This window comes from Schistocerca piceifrons, chromosome 1 (genome assembly GCF_021461385.2).
Source record: "Schistocerca piceifrons isolate TAMUIC-IGC-003096 chromosome 1, iqSchPice1.1, whole genome shotgun sequence".
NCBI lineage: Eukaryota > Metazoa > Arthropoda > Insecta > Orthoptera > Acrididae > Schistocerca > Schistocerca piceifrons.
In genome coordinates, this window is record NC_060138.1 from 210,137,351 (window position 1) to 210,154,812 (window position 17,462).

Below are 17,462 nucleotides of genomic sequence, written 5' to 3' on the forward strand. Positions count from 1 at the left end.
AACTTTCTATCCAACCGCATATGTAATCGGATAGACCGTAAGCACGCAATTTTTGGAGCGAACGATAGTGCGGAACTGAGTCGAACGCCTTTCGAAAGTCAAGAAATATGGTATCAACCTGGGAGCCGGTATCTAGAGCCTGCTGTGTATCATGCACAAAGAGGGCCAGCTGTGTCTCGCATGACCGCTGTTTCCTAAAACAGTGCTGTTTTCTGGAGTATAGAGAATTCATCACACGATTTTAGACAAGAGCATCCACTATGAATTTTGCTTTGGTCACTAATAAGAGCTATTATCATTCTTTGTTCCAACAGTTTGCTAGTATATTTCGATTTTTTCGCAATACCTTTGGCCGTTCAGGTGCCAAACTCCACAGTAGACATCTGGCACTACACAGGCAATTTTTGGCGTTGACGTATACACGGAAACAACCACTCGAAACAGACGAGATTCAGTACAGAAATAAAAAGCCACGGGCGCTGCAGCAGACTCATTTGTCTCGAATAGTCAATTGTGACAATAAAGTCGATCTCTTAAAATGGGTTTTAGCCGTTTCGTAATACGGAATCAGCTCTACGCTGGCTTAACTGGATCGCTGGTCCTGCTTCTGCGCAATTGCGTCGTTCTCAAAAAGATTCGAGGATTTTGCGGTTTCGTCACTCACGGTGAGGACGCCGACAGTGGTATACGGAATCCCGTAATGTGATGTCTACCGATGTGACTGGGACGCCGACAGGGGGACCCGATCACAGAAATCAAGGGGATGACGACGCCGGCCGAGTCAGCTCGCGGCATCTACATGAGGATCACGATCGCCGCGCCCCCACTCAGGTGCGGCGTCCGCCGGAATCAGCGGGCCAGCCACTTGATTAGAGGAAGGGCTGCAGCCATGGCTCGTGTCTGCCTCCCTGCCTGGCCACAGGAAACTGCCGACCGCGCGACCTTTGAGGGTCGCCGCCGTCTCGCCGTCTCTCTCTCTGTCTGTCTCTCTCTCTCTCTCTCTCGTCCGGCTCGCGGGAACCGACGTGACCAGCGGCGGCAAAATAGGGCGTGTCGCCTTCAATCAGCATATCAAAGAGAACTATCGACGTTTAAAGTCTGTAATTCCGAAATAGATAGTGTGCTATAGATTACGCAGTTTTTAATCCTTTGACTACCAGTGTGTTATGCCACAAACCACCATTTTATTATTTGTTTTTGAAGTATCAGAGCCTTTCGTATGAAACTCCCGATGCTTCTGCAAGACAGATGTATCTAATGGTACACTTCGGTACTTTTACGAATGTGGTACATTGCAGCAGTCATTTAAAGCGTTCAAAGCAACAGTCGGCACGGACGTTGTTATACGTCATTGCAGGATATATATATATATATATATATATATATATATATATATATATATATATATATATATATATATATGTGTGTGTGTGTGTGTGTGTCATTTTTATTGATAGAAAAGGAAGATAAAATAACGAAAGACATTTCTTTGGCTTACAATTTCCATATTTACATTTATTTATATGTAATAGAGAAGTTGTTGTGGCCATATATACACATACATACCGGGTGATCAAAAAGTCAGTATAAATTTGGAAACTGAATAAATCACGGAATAATGTAGATATAGAGGTACAAATTGACACACATGCTTGGAATGGCATGAGGTTTTATTAGAACCGAAGAAATACAAACGTTCAAAAAATGTCCGATAGATGGCGCTTCATTTGATCAGAATAGCAATAATTAGCATAACAAAGTAAGACAAAGCAAAGATGATGTTCTTTACAGGAAATACTCAATATGTCCACCATCATCCCTCAACAATAGCTGTAGTCGAGGAATAATGTAGTTCAAATCGTTCTGAGCACTAAGGGACTTAACTTCTGTGGTCATCAGTCCCCTAGAACTTAGAACTACTTAAACCTAACTAACCTAAGGACATCACACACATCCATGCCCGAGGCAGGATTCGAACCTGCGACCGTAGCAGTCGCGCGGAATAATGTTGTGAACAGTACTGTAAAGAATGTCCAGAGTTATGATGGGGCATCGGCGTCGGATGTTGTCTTTCAGCATCCCTAGAGATGTCGGTCGATCACGATACACTTGCGACTTCAGGTAACCCCAAAGCCAATAATCGCACGGACTGAGGTCTGGGGACCTGGGAAGCCAAGCATGACGATAGTGGCGGCTGAGCACACGATCATACCGAACGACGCGCGCAAGAGATCTTTCACGCGTCTATATGGGGTGGTTTCAATAAAACCCCATGTCATTCCAAGCATGTGTGTCAATTTTTACCTCTCTATCTACATTATTCAGTGGTTTATTAAGTTTTCAAATTTATACTGACTTTTTGATCACCAGGTATATTAAGCGGTATATTAACGGTCGTTCAGGTAGAAAAAAATCGACTTTCGGTTTTCATCATATTTCGGTAGATTAAGGCTTTATTCAAGTACTCTGAAAAGGATTTTGCTGAAAAAAATTTTTTTCGCGCATTTAAAGAACACTTTCCTACCACATGTGTTTATGTGCCACGCCCACTTTTCCGCATATATTTTAGATCTTTACGTCCTGTACATTGCACGTTAGGGTTTTTTTTTTTTTTTTTTTACTCCCGAGTGTTTTGGCTATCCTTGGAATACAACATCGGTATTCTTTTGTTTCTGCTGTTTGTAAAGAACACGCTTTCAAACACGCGGTTAGTTTTGTTTAAGTATGATTGCGAGTAGTTGTTACACTTACGTTTGCAGTGCTCGTTTACGTGTGTTTTGTTGTGTTTATTGAAGATGACGAAACGTAAGGCATTTTCAAGAAACGACAATTTAGAGGAAACAAGTTTAGAAAGCTTTCTGTACAAGAGGTTATGTCGCCTGGCAATGATGTTTCTAATTGTAATTCTTAAACAAGTGCATCATCAAAGAAGCTCTCGCCATTTCAAGAGACTTACAACAAATTTACTGTAAGTGACAAGGGGTGCAGTAACATTATTATAAATTTCAGAATATTATCAGATACAATTTCTAAATTTGTACAATGTAGACAGTGTGGTGAGTCACAAAATGTGAAAATTTGACAGTGCCAGTGGGAGAAAAGGCCTAGGAATTGCTTTGGATTTGATTTGCACTAAATGCTCATTTGTGATTTCAATTATGATTTCTTCAAAAGTAGATGCAAGTGGCCCTTATGAAATCAATATTAGATTAGTTTATGCCTTACAATCCATTGACAAGGGCATGGCTGCAGGGAGAACATTTTGTTCAGTGATGAACTTGCATCAACCACCAAATAAATTTAAAAACTGACTGCAATGTTAGAGAAAGCTGTATGTGAGGTCAGTGAGGAAAACATGAAACTGGCTGCTAGGGAAGCAGTGGAAGAAAATGACGGATGTTCGGATATTGCAGTTGCACTTGATGGAACTTGGTAGAAAAGAGGACTTACTTCTCTGGATGGAGTGGTGACCGCCATGAGTATAGACACCTGTAAAGTGTTAGATGTGGAGATTATGTCTAAATATTGCAAATGTTGTAAAGTCAGTGAACATAAGGAACACAACTGTGTGCCTAATTTTAGAGGAACAAGTGGTGGTATGGAAGTTCGTGGAGTACAACAAAGATTTCATCGCTCCGTAGAAACTAGACGCGTACGGTACACCAAATATTTGGGCGATGGTGACAGTAAGGCATACAACAGTGTGGTGAACTCTAAGCCATATGGAGATGCCATTATTAGCAAAATAGAATGTGTAGGCCATGTTCAAAAACGTTTGAGAACAAGGCTGAGAAAACTAACTGTTGATATGAGAGGAAAATAATTAGATGATGGAAAATTGTGGACCAGACAGGGTCAGTTAACTAAAACTGAAGTAGAAAACTTGCAGGAATACTATGGGCTGGCAAAGAAAATCTGGAGGCAATGAAGAGAAATGTTTGGGCCATTTTGCGCGGTCGCGCTTGCAAAATTGAGTACTCGCTCTCCTATATGACCGACAATAGGCGCAGGTGTCACGTAGGCAGCGGCAGACACTCACGAGTTAACACCCCTACAGTAAGAGGTGCCTTATACATGTTGCTAGAGTCGCTATATTGACTGTGGACAAGTAACTGCAGTAAGCAATACGCCTACCCAATTGGACCTCTTTGATGCAATAAAACAAATTTCGAAAATTTTGGACGTGTTTCTATTACGTACTTGGCGATCCACATTCAAACTCCGCAAGGCACCATACGCTGCATGGCGGAGGATATCTGTACCACTACTTCGTTACTCCCAACCCTGTTCCACTCGCAAATGGAACGAGGAATATACGACTGCCTGTATGCCACCGCGAGAGTCCTAATTCTCTCACTTTGTCTTATCTTCGTCGTCCTTACGCGAAAAGTCAGCCGAAAATGCCCGTTCTCTGTCTTTTCTCAATGGCGTTTCGCGAAAAGAAAGTTGCCTTCCCTGGTGGCAAACATGATAAGGAAACAAGACACTATAAGAAAATACTGATCAAAATATACTCTACAAATCACAAAATACAACTTCCTACTACAACGCAACGGCGAGTGAAAACAATGCTAGGGCCGGCGTAAGTACTAGCTACAGCTGTAGCGGTTGGTAAACACTGTCGTTTTGACGGTCTAGGGGTGCTTATAAAGCCAGGTCGGCAGAGTGCTACATGAGTCATATGAATTCCGATTGCGGGAACACTGTCACATGTTGTCTGGCGAAGTAATTTCATGTTTATTTGGAAAGTCTGTTATTGTTTCTGTCCGCTGGCGATGTTTCTCTCCGCACTCCTAAAAGGGGGTCAGCAACCCATCTTGAGTGTCGATTGCGCGGGCCCTCTAACAGTAAGGGGCCGGTATGACAGATGCCATCCTTTAATCCAACGTGGTAGTGATCCCAAAAATTAGAGCAATACTCAAGGGCGCTTGGCATTAGTGTTCTACACACAAGATTTCCTTTACATGAACTACGCTTTCCTGTAATTCTCCAGTAAAGCGTGTTCAACCATTTCACATCACTTTGTAATATTACTCCTACATATCTAATCGAAGGGACTTTGTCCAGCAGTACATCACTAAAACGGTATTCGAACATTACAAGATGGCTTTTCCTAATCATCTGCAGTGATCTACCTTTTTGTTCTACATTTAGAGCAAGGTGCCATCCATCACATCAAAACAAATATTCTGCCTAAATCATCCTGTACCTTCCTATTGTCCCTTAAAGATGACACATCCCCGTACACTACATCAGCATCAGCAAACCGTCGCAGTTTGATTCTCACCCTATCTGTCCCTTTGCTTATGTATACAGAGAATAGGAGCGGTACGATAATTCTCTGACTAGGTGATTCTCACCCTATCTGTCACACTGCTTATGTATACAGAACACAGGAGCAGTGCCATTACTCTCTGTTATTTAAGGAGTCCTAGAGCCACTCATGTATCTGAGAACTTATTCCGTATGCTCCGACTTCGGTAATAGTATGCGATGAAGCACTGTGTCAAACCATTTCTGGAATTCTACGAAATTCATGCAAGGTGAGAATGTGGGTCTCGCGGGAGGTATGCGTGAGATAGTCGCTATATCCTCTGTGCCCTCAGTGGCTCAGATGGATAGAGCATCTGCCATGTACGCAGGAGATCCTGGGTTCGAGTCCCGGTCGGGGCACACATTTTCACCTGTCCCCGTTGATATATATCAACGCTCGTCAGCAGCTGAATGTATTAACATAATTCTAATTTCATTCTAGACTGCTACAGGTCATATCCACGTAAGTATACAAGTTTTTCTATCTCAAGGGAATTTACTGCATTAGAACTTAGAATATGCCGAAGAATCCTGCAGCAAATGGACATTATGGATACTGGTATGTAATTCTGCGGGTCCGTCCACTCACCTTTCTTATGTACAGGACTCAAACGCGCTTTTTCAATGCCCTTGGTCAGTTTCCCGTATGCGGTCAGCAGCATTCTCCTGTTATTCGCTAGTCCTGCAACGTTCTACATGCACGTATCGTCCCTGATGATTGTAGCACAATTTAAAACTGCTTATACAGAGAGAGCAAACCGTACGACCCAGCGATTTCGATTCTTCACCGTATTACATGAGGGCTGCTTCAAAGTAGGTCCTCTGAAAGTTTTGTAGTACTTGTTATTTGACAGCATGCAGGCAGGACTGTTCCCACCAGCAATCCACCCACGGGAGATGTAATAACTTTGTCGGGTAGCGACTATTTTGCCACTTACGCTGCGCGAAATGCAATGTGCAGAACTTCCGGACGAAAGTAAACATCGCATCATACGTCACTGCCAAGAAACAAAGCTCCATGAAACTTGGACCACACATAGATAGAACTGTTACAGTGTTGTATAGAAAATCACTTACAGACAGACAATGACGTGAACATGAATGACATTTCTATTCAAAAGCAATAATTACGCAGAAGTCGCCCTTGGAAATTGCAAAAGGCAGAACATGGTTATTAATAGGGTGTATGATCACCACGGACGGCAGTGGATGCCCTGCAACGTGCTGCCATGTTGCCCACAAGGCTGATAGGGAGTTCTTGCGGTAGGGCTCCTCATTCCTCCACAACTGCTGGATGTTCGTTGGTACATGTGGGCGTGCCGCAGAACGTCTCCTTAATGCATCCCACATGCGTTCGATCGGATTTAACTAAGTGGAACGAGCAAGAGAGTCCATTCGCCGAAAATGCTCTCATTCCAAGAGATCCTCCAGCTGCGCTCCTCTCTGCAGTCGCTCATTGCCATCCATGGAAATGAAATCAGGATCGAATGCAGCCGTGAAAAGACGCACACGGCAAAGGAGTATAGAATCGCATTAACGCTGACAGGTGAATGTACCGTGTTTGAGAAATTGTATGTTAGTAGGCCCGTGAAACATTATACCTCCCAATATCATAGCACCTGGGCCACGAAAACCATCGTGTTAGACGATGTTCCCCGACTGCATTAGGTACCCTCAGATGGCGAGGTTGGTATCACTAGGAGTTAACCGAAGAAATCGTAAGAGGAGTCTTGTGTCACCCACTGCGAAAGAGTTTGAATAAGATCCCTAACATTTCAGTGGGCTGGAAGCCAGATCGATCTCTCGAACATTCTAATGCAATTGGTTCTACGTAGATGATACCGTGGGAAGGACGGTTTAATAGTATTGCCTAAGAAAAAACCTGAAAACTGTAATTTTGTAATTATATCACAAAAAACTTTTTTGTCATTTCTGTCTGTTCGTCCGTCTGTTAACGTCTTAGAAGCAGGCGAACATGTCGTATATTAATGCCAATGACCATTGGGCGGTGCAGCAAATTGAAGCTTCTACGCCAATGCAGACAAAAGGTATGGTCATTTACATCACGTATTTTGATACTCGCCAACTCACTCACAACAACCTATAGAGAACTTTCTGTGGATATAAAGTGATGAAATTTGGCAACAAGCAAGGTTTCACAGCGAAAGTAAAGGAAAAATCCGAAAATTATTAATTCGTAACCAAATCACTGGAAAAATATTTCTTTTGTTATTTTTTGTCCTACGTCAGACTTGAAATTAAAAGAATTAGCATTTCTGCATTCTGGATGTCTGGGTCGCAATGGTAAAAGTCACACATTAGGCAAAGACTGATGTTATTGCTCATATGATACGTTTTGGAATTTATTCGTCATCATATATCCTGAAACAACTACTGCATGTACATAGGGCGTTTCAAGTTGTATATGAAACTAGTGATCGTAGACTAGTGTGCGATCATTCACATACAATGTCAAACACCATATCTGCGTGCAGTAGTCGTTACTGTATATGTGATAATAGATAAATTCCGAAACGCGTCATGTAAGCAGTAACGTTATTCCTTGCCTGATGTTTGACTTTTACCATTGCGACCTGGTCAGCCCGAATAGAGAACTACCAATTTTTATAATTATGCCTCCTGAATGACTTTATTCCACGTTTATACTATTGAAATTACAACATTCAAGAAAACCTTGGAATCCAGGGACAGCTATCTTGCCAGTATTAGTACCAGCGAAAGTGGTGGAGATTTCCAGAATGGATGTACTGTCTGTATGCATAATTAAGTTTTTACTGAACCTTGAGCACGTAAGTTATAATCGCACCTGGCAAATGTTTTGTAGATGTTAAATGCTGGACATAGTCAGTGTTGATGCCTAAGTGGTGTACCCATGATACACATGAAGTATCACGTATGTATACATGTGTATATGTCCGGAATACTCTCCTACACCCGTTAATCGATTTCATCCATACTTTGCAGACAAACAACAAACTTCACAAGTTCCCTGAGCTGTGGGGTTTATATCCTTTTGGCTCCAACAGGAGCAGGAACATTTGTCTTCAGACTCTGCTGTATAGCCTGCTCTGCACGACAGGGATATTGTGTTGCAACGGTACTGGCATGCCTTATCGACTTCCTTTGCAGGATAGCATACATGTCAGGGTTAGGAAACAGTTTTCCAGAGTCTTATCTGAAGGGTGCCTGTTGAGTAATATCAGCATGGCAGCCAATATGACAGGACCAAAAACGGATTTTTAGCCTCTGAAATGCAGGTTGCCTTGCACAACAGGCATGTTATGTTGGATCAGTTTTGGTTTGCTTTATCGATCAGTTTACCAGAGGCTAATGTGCAGAAGAGCAAAGTTGGTGAAGATTGAGAGTGATAGAAGAGGAGATGGACAGAGAGAGGGTGAGGAGGATATGGATAGAGGGAGGGGGAGGAGATTAAGGTCAACAAGAAGAGGTGGGGATGCTGAAGTTGGCAGATAGAGAGAGAGGGAGGAGGAGATGGACAGAGAGGTGGAGAGGAGAAGTTTTGTTGTGTGAATAGTATCGACATGTATTTCAGGGGCTACACATGCAGATGGGTGTCGCTGAGCAGAGAGAAAGGAGGGAGAAAATAGTGAAATGATAAGGTGGACAGTGAAAGGAGAAGCAGAAGATGTACAGACGAGAGTGGAAGTGAGTGATAGTTAGAGAGAGGAAGGAGAGGGGACTAGCTGAGAGATAGGGGGAGAATGAGACAGACAAAAATAGTGGGCAGATGAAAAAGGAAGAAGGGGAGGAAGAGAAGGAGAGACAGAGAGTGTCTGAAGGAGGAGCTGGATAGATAGATGTGGGAAGATGAGGTGGTCAGTGAGATGGGGGGAAGGAGAGGTAGACACAGAGAGGAGACAGGAAGATATGTGTGCTGTATATGCATATGTGAGCGAAGCTATTGGGGGAAAAGCTAGCAAGTAAATAAACGAAAAAAATACTAAAACAGTTAACAGATCAAGCAGCCTTATAAACAGTGTAGGCATGGGCATGTGCATACTAGAAAGCTTCATTTTGCCATTCTGTCACCTCTCCAAGTCAATCTACATTACTGCTCTGATTACGCTTGCTGCACACATACAGGGTGGTCCATTGATCGTGACCGGGCCAAATATCTCAAAAAAAAGCGTCAAACGAAAAAACTACAAAGAACGAAACTCGTCTAGCTTGAAGGGGGAAACCAGATGGCGCTATGGTTGGCCCGCTAGATGGCGCTGCCATAGGTCAAACGGATATCAACTGCGTTTTTTAAATAGGAATCCCCATTTTTATTACATTTTCGTGTAGTACGTAAAGAAATATGAATGTTTTAGTTGGACCACTTGATTCGCTTTGTGATAGATGGCTCTGTAATAGTCACAAACATTTGGCTCACAATTTTAGACGAACAGATGACAACAAGTAGGTTTTTTAAATTAAAATACGGAACTTAGGTGCGTTTGAACATTTTATTTCGGTTGTTCCAATGTGATACATGTACCTTTGTGAACTTACCATTTCTGAGACCGTATGCTGTTACAGCTTGAGTATCTGTAAATACCACATTAATGCAATAAATGCTCAAAATGATGAACGTCAACCTCAATGCATTTGGCAATAAGTGTAACGACATTCCTCTCAACAGCGAGTAGTTCGCCTTCCGTAATGTTAGCACATGCATTGACAGTGCGCTGACGCGTGTTGCCAGGCGTTGTCGGTGGATCACGATAGCAAATATCCTTCAACTTTCCCCACAGAAAGAAATCCGGGGACGTCAGATCTGGTGAACGTGCGGGCCATGGTACGGTGCTTCGACGACCAATCCACCTGTCATCCATCACGCTGGAAGTACATGGCCATTCTGTCATGCAGTGAAACATCTTACAGTAACATCGGTAGAACATTACGTAGGAAATCAGCATACATTGCACCATTTAGATTGCCATCAATAAAATGGGGGCCAATTATTCTTCCTCCCATAATGCCGCACCATACATTAACCCGCCAAGCTCGCTGATGTCCCACTTGTTGCAGCCATCGTGGATTTTCCGTTGCCCAATAGTGCATATTATGCCGGTTTACGTTACCGCTGTTGGTGAATGACGCTTCGTCGATAAATAGAACGCGTGCAAAAAATCTGTCATCGTCCCGTAATTTCTCTTCTGCCCAGTGGCAGAACTATACACGACGTTCAAAGTCGTCGCCATGATATTCCTGGTGCATAGAAATATGGTACGGTGCAATCGATGATGGCCGGCCGCGGTGGTCTAGCGGTTCAGGCGCTCAGTCCGGAACCGCGCGACTGCTACGGTCGCAGGTTCGAATCCTTCCACAGGCGTGGATGTGTGTGATGTCCTTAGGTTAATTAGGTTTAAGTAGTTCTAAGTTCTAGGGGACTGATGACCACAGATGTTAAGTCCCATAGTGCTCAGAGCCATTTGATCTATTTTGAACCAACCGATGATGATGTAGCACTCTCAACACCGACGTTTTTGAGATTCCCGATTCTCGAGCGATTTGTCTGCTACTGATGTGCGGATTAGCCGCGACAGAAGCTAAAGCACCTACTTGTGCAGCTTCATTTGTTGCAGTCGTGGTTGACGTTTCACATGTGGCTGAACATTTCCTGTTTCCTTAAATAACGTAACTATCCGGCGAACGGTCCGGACACTTGGATGATGTCGTCCAGGATACCGAGCAGCATACATAGCACACGCCCGTTGGGCATTTTGATCACAATAGCCATACATCAACGCCATATCGACCTTTTCCGTAATTGGTAAACGTTCCAATTTAACACGGATAATGTATCACGAAGCAAATACCCTTCACACTGGTGGAATGTTACGTGGTACCACGTACTTATACGTTTGTGACTATTACGGCACCATCTATCACAAAGCGAAAAAAGTGGTCCAACTAAAAAATTCATATTTCCTTACGTACTACACGACTATGTAATAAAAAATGGGGGTTCCTATTATAAAAAAAACGCTATTGATATCCGTTTGACCTATGGCGGCGCCTTCTAGCGGGCCAATCATAGCGCCATCTGGTTTCCCCCTCAAGCAACACAAGTTTCGCTCTTTGTAGTTTTTTCGTTTGACGCTTATTTCGTGAGATATTTGGCCCGGTCACGATCAGTGGACCACCCTGTGTACTTCCTTGACTTACGCCTGCGGCGGAGGTTCAGATGATTCCCTGGTAGTAGTTCTACACCAATGCGTCCAGTGTGCTGTTTTAAAGTGGTGACTGATACATTGCTCGGTGGAATTTACGAAGCTTTTCAGAATAATTGCCCTAGGTAAACTGGATTGCGTGTATTTCTATAGAGTGTATGAGGAAGTAAGGCTGACAAGTTTCCGGATGAGACAAGGCAGCAAGAGGGAGCGGGGAGGGCGTCGAGGGGCAGCAGGGGCGCGGCCGGTGGGCGTCGTCAGAGCTGGCTGGCCGGAGTGGCGCCGCCCGATAACCGTCCCCTGATTGCATTCCTCAGCGTCGGATTACGGCCGCCGCCGCCAGCCGCCTACCTCCGCCTCCTCCTCTGGAGACCACTTCTCCTGCCCGTGGAGACCAGCCACGTGCGAAGCTTGTGCACCAAGGCTCTGCCTGCCGGCAGCGGCGCTCCAGCCAAAGAAATGAATTTGAGAGCCTATACCGAAGCTCAGCCAATGACAATGCAAAGCAACCCTAGAAATCTTTTAACGCTTCTCGAGTTTACAAGCCTTTATCATTAGAATATCTTCGCACGAAGACCTTCACTTGCACTATTTAATGTCAACGACTACGGATATCCAGTGACGGTTATTAAGTCTTTTACAGTAATAGTTGATAGTACTGCAGCCTTCACAAACCTCAACAACGCGTTTCTAGAGACAATACTCTCCATCATCAGGTTGTAAAACTTAGCTAAACACTCGGCGAAGTAAGTAACCAGAAAAAGAAATGTCGGGTACGGCCCTTTCTGCCATACGTTCCCAGGGTGACGGGCAGAATCGGTCGTATATTGCGCAAACATGGCGTAAAGACGATTTTCAAACCGACAAGGAAGATCAAAGTGTATCTTAGATCGGCGAAGAAGAAAAGAGACCCACTTGCAATGTCGGGAATATACCGTATACCATGCACACGCGGAAAAGTTTATGTCGGAATGACTGGAAGATCAATTAACACCAGGATCAAAGAGCATAAGCGACATTGCAGGTTGGGGCAGGTGGAGAAATCGGCCGTGGCAGAGCACGCACTGAATGAGACCGACCACGTAATAAAATTCGCCGACACTGAAGTTCTGGCTGTAGAGAAGCACTATCACACGCGCTTGTTCAGAGAAGCTGTAGAAATCCAAAAACAGGCGAACAGTTTCAACAAGAAAGAGGAAAGCCTTAAGGTAAACGGATCCTGGCTTCCCGTACTGCAGCGAACGACCGTCGCAGGTAGCAAGAGGAGAACCGCACCGGAAATGACCGCGGAGAAGCCTTCGGACGTTGGCGCGCCAGGTACATATAGTCTGCGGGCACGAGCTCGGCTCCAGTTCACCGCCGGCAATGGAGGGTGAAGCTTTGACAATGCCAGCCACTCGTGCTGGCGAAACGGCAGAAAAATCATTAGATGAACGTCGGCTGAAGAACCCGAGACAGAAGCCATGAGTTTGTCAACAAGTGGCCACGATGGCCTTAACAATTTTGTATGAAATAAATTAAAAACACATTGGACTCGCATACACTCATAGTCAGCTCCCACCCCACCCCACACAGTGCACTGCAGCAAGTTCGAGTCCCAATTCTCTGCCGTGTCGATCTGACACTTGAGCAGAGGTCCTGACGTTGTTGTGAACTAACAGTCTGCTGCACTACTGTGTAATTCAAGCTATGGGCTCAACTGTAAAGCTGTGCTATTGCTCCCTTATTTTCTTCATTTGCTAAGCCAACGATCGTCAGGCCATAGCTAATCCGACAAAGATGTATTACAAATTCCGAATCTTGTATCTGCTCTAAAATAACTCTACACAGCCGCTAATAAAACTCATTTGGTTGTGTGTCACCAGTGCATTCCGAAACTTCCTTTCTTGACTGGCGATATCCAGTTCTTCCAGACAACCAAGTTTCCTCAAAAATGGTTTAAATAGCTCTGAGCACTTTGCAAATTAACTTCTGATGCCATCAGTCGCCTAGAACTAATTAAACCTATCTAACCTAAGGACATCACACACATCCATGCCCGAGGCAGGATTCGAACCTGCGACCGCGAGTTTCCTCCCTTTGCTCTCTATGGGCAATATTTATAAGCATTCTTCTGTTGCCTTGAGGGGACGGCCTATCTTATAGAGAGACAGAAAGAAAAATCATTAAGAAATAATTCAATACCTTCTCTTGCTGACAGTACGAGTAATGAAACGGATGATGATAAACAGAAGGCCGAAATTCTAAAGCCAGCTTAAAAAACTCATTTACGGTTGAGGACTGCACCACCATTCCCTCATTTAATTATCGAACAAACGCAAGGATGGCTGACATAGTGTTTAGTGTATCTAGGATTGTAAAGAACTTAAGATTCTTAGACGCTAGGAAGTCATCTGGCCCAGAAAGTATCCCCATAAGATTGTATATTGACTATGCTACAAATATAGCACCATTCTTATCCATCACCTATCAGAGATCATTGGAACAGGGGAAAGTTCTACGGGACTGGAAGAAGGCCCAGGCCATAGCAATCTATAAAAATGATAGAAAATCGGATGCACATAATTACCAGGCAATTTCATTGATGTCGATTTGTTGTAGAATCATGGAACATATTTTGTGTTGTGACATAATGACCTTTCTAGACGCTGAGAAGCTCATCTGCAGAAACCAGCACGGTTATAGGAAACAGCGGTCATGCGAGACACAACTGGCCCTCTTTGTGCATGACATACAACAGACTCTAGATACCGGCTCCCATGTTGAAGCCATATTTGGTTGAAGCCATATTTCTCGATTTTCGAAAGGTGTTCGACCCAGTTCCGTACAGTCGATTGCTCCAAAAAGTGCGCTCTTACGGTCTATCTGATGACATATGCGGTTCGACAGAAAGTTTTCTAACAGCTAGAGAGCAGTTTGTTGTCCCGAATGGGGTGACTTCAACAGAAAGAAGCATAGCTTCAGGCGTGCCACAGGGCAGCGTAGTAGGTCCGCTGCTTTTAACGATTTACATAAACGATCTGGTTGATGGTATTGACAGCGGCACTAGACTGTTTGCCGATGATGCTGTAGTCTACAGGAAAGTAGTATCACACGAAATTTGTAAACAAATCAATGGGGATTTACAGAAACTAAATGCGCGGTGGAATGACTGGGAGTTATCTCTCAATATTATAAGTGTAACCTACTGCGTATCACAAAGCGAAAATACCCATTAATGTACGAGTACAAAATAAATGCCCAGTCTTTGGAAGCGGTAACATGCGTCAAGTATCTAGGTGTGACTATTCAAAATGATCTCAAATGGACTTATCAGATTACAGGAGTAACGGGCAAGGCGAACTCTTGATTGCGGTTTATTGGTAGAATCCTGAGGCGATGCAGTCCTTCAGCAAAGCAGACTGTTCACAATACATTAGTTCGTCCCGTCTTAATTTTTCGTCTGTACGGGACCCTTACCAGTTGGGTCTGATTCAAGAGATTGAGAAGGTCCAAAGAAGAACGACAAGATTCGTGACTGGTGCATTTAGCCATCACGAGAGCGTTACAAATCTCATTGAAAGTTTGAAGTGGGACGCACTTGCAGATAGACGACGCGCTAAACGGAAGGGGCTGCTCACTAAATTCCGAAATCCGATCTTCGCCGAGGATGTAGAGCATAAGTTATTACCACCAACTCGCAAATCGCGCAAAGATCACCATTCAAAGATAATGGAAATTAGAGCTCGTACTGAGGCGTTCAGACGGTCGTTTTTTGCTCGCGCGGTCCGCGAGTGGAACAGAGGGAGGGGAAATTTGACTTTTGCGCGAATTGTGCCCTCCGCCACACACCGCTAGGTATCTGACAGAGTATGTATGTAGATGTAGATAACGTTTAACAACGGCTACAAGGTAGATATTGTTAATAAATTGTTGCGTAAATGTAATAAGCACAGAAACTTAACGGATATAAAATGAAGAGGTCAGGATGTCGTACTAGGGGACAAACTCGCAAAAGAATCTTTAATATTTTTAAACCGTACGTTGTGAAAATACGGTTCCAGAAAAATGATCTAGTAAAATACAGTCTGAAATACAATGTCGGTAAAAAGACAAGTAAGTCCGATAGATGTGGAGTTTATATAATCAATGTGCATCCCGTGATACAAAATATGTTGGACAGTTAGGAAGACAATTCTCAGTCAGGTACAAAGAACATTAAGATGCACTCAAACTAAGTAATTGTGACAAGTGAGCTGTTGCGAGCCATCTCCTTAAAAGAACAAAAAAATGCGTAGAACTGTTGCACATGGAATAAACAGGTAGGAAACTCGACATTCTAGAGGAAGCTGAGATTGCCTTTCATGAAAAGACACATAGCAGTATTCTGAACGCACAAGGGAAAGACAACGAAAAGAGATTTCGTAGCGGCTTTGTAGAATTATCTGAGGACAGGATTACAAATTTATAATACTCTTTGACGGAATAGCTATAGGCTGGCGATTGTATGCTTTGGAAATGATGAAAAGTAGGCGAGCAGAGAAAAGCATTGTGGATAAGCCAATAGCTGCAGTTACACATTTATACCGCGCACATGGCAGTTCACAACCCCCGGACCTCTGCAGAAGCGTCACCCTGACATTCTTGGAGCCGGCGGCGGTGCAATAGTACTCGGCCTAGTGCATTGTGTGATGGGACGGCTGCTGAGAAATCGACGATTTTAATATAAGATGAAGATCCACAGTACAATGTGTCTTTTTATTCTATGTTACGAATGCCGCAATAATGTTCGCTGTGCAAGCTGCGACATACTCGCGAATAAAAACAGTGGTCCAAGAGTAAGTGTAGAATTTGTTTCTTTTATTCCAGTCTCTAACCACAAAATATTTTCCTTTTGATACTGTCGATCTCTGTCAGCGATGTCCAGCTTCATATCTGCAGAAAAAAGGGAAACAAAATACAACTATTGAACAATCCACGCGTTGTGAACGATAAACTATGCCATTCTGAAAAATTTTACTTTCATACTTACGGAAAAGGTGATCTTAAAAATGTGTCGATCTTGCAGATTAGGGAGAATAGTTTTGTCATGAGTGACTTCAAAGGATCTCAAAAACTCGAAGGAATGTCGTCTACCCCAGTGTCCTTGTTTGTACTGCCAACTGTAAAATTCTGAGGCGGAGGTGTGCTCGTGTTTTTCATAGAGGAGGCTTGCACCCCTTGTCGTTTTGCGTGGCACTATCACAGCACAGGCCTGCATTGATGTTCTAAGCACCTTCTTGCTTTCCACTCTTGAAGAGCAATTCGGTGACGGCGATTGCATCTTTCAACACGACAGAGCACCCGTTCAGAATGTACGGCCTGTAGCGTAGTGGTTACACGACAACAACATCCCTGTAATGGACTGCCCTGCACCTTTGGGATGGTTTGGATCGCCGACTTCGTGCCAGGCCTCACCGACCGACATCAATAGCTCGCCTCAGTGCAGCGCTCCGTGAAGAATGGGTTGCTAATCCCCAAGAAACCTTCAAGAATCTGATTGAACATATGCCTGCGAGAGTGGAAGAAGTCACGCTCGCCAAAGGTGGGCCACCACCATGCTGAATTCCAGAGTTACCAATGGAGGCCGCCACGAACTTCTGTGTCATTTTCAGCCAGATGTCCGGATATTTTTGTTCATAAATTGTATTTTAAACACTCTCTGTATGCTGACCATCATTCGTATCGCGATACCTTAATTCACTAATTCTGCTGAGCCGAAATGAACGGCAACCTTTTCTTCATCGAACGAAGCAATGAGGCGTTTAAGCGTTCAATAACTTCATTATTGTTATCACATATCTTGGCTCTTCCGCTGCATGGTGCATGTGTCACAAACCCAGTTGCAAAGGTCTTTCTTTGCAATTTGCGAAGAACAGCCTCTGTTGCAGCTTCCTTCTTTTAGCGATTAAAAACATTTTCCCTAATGTC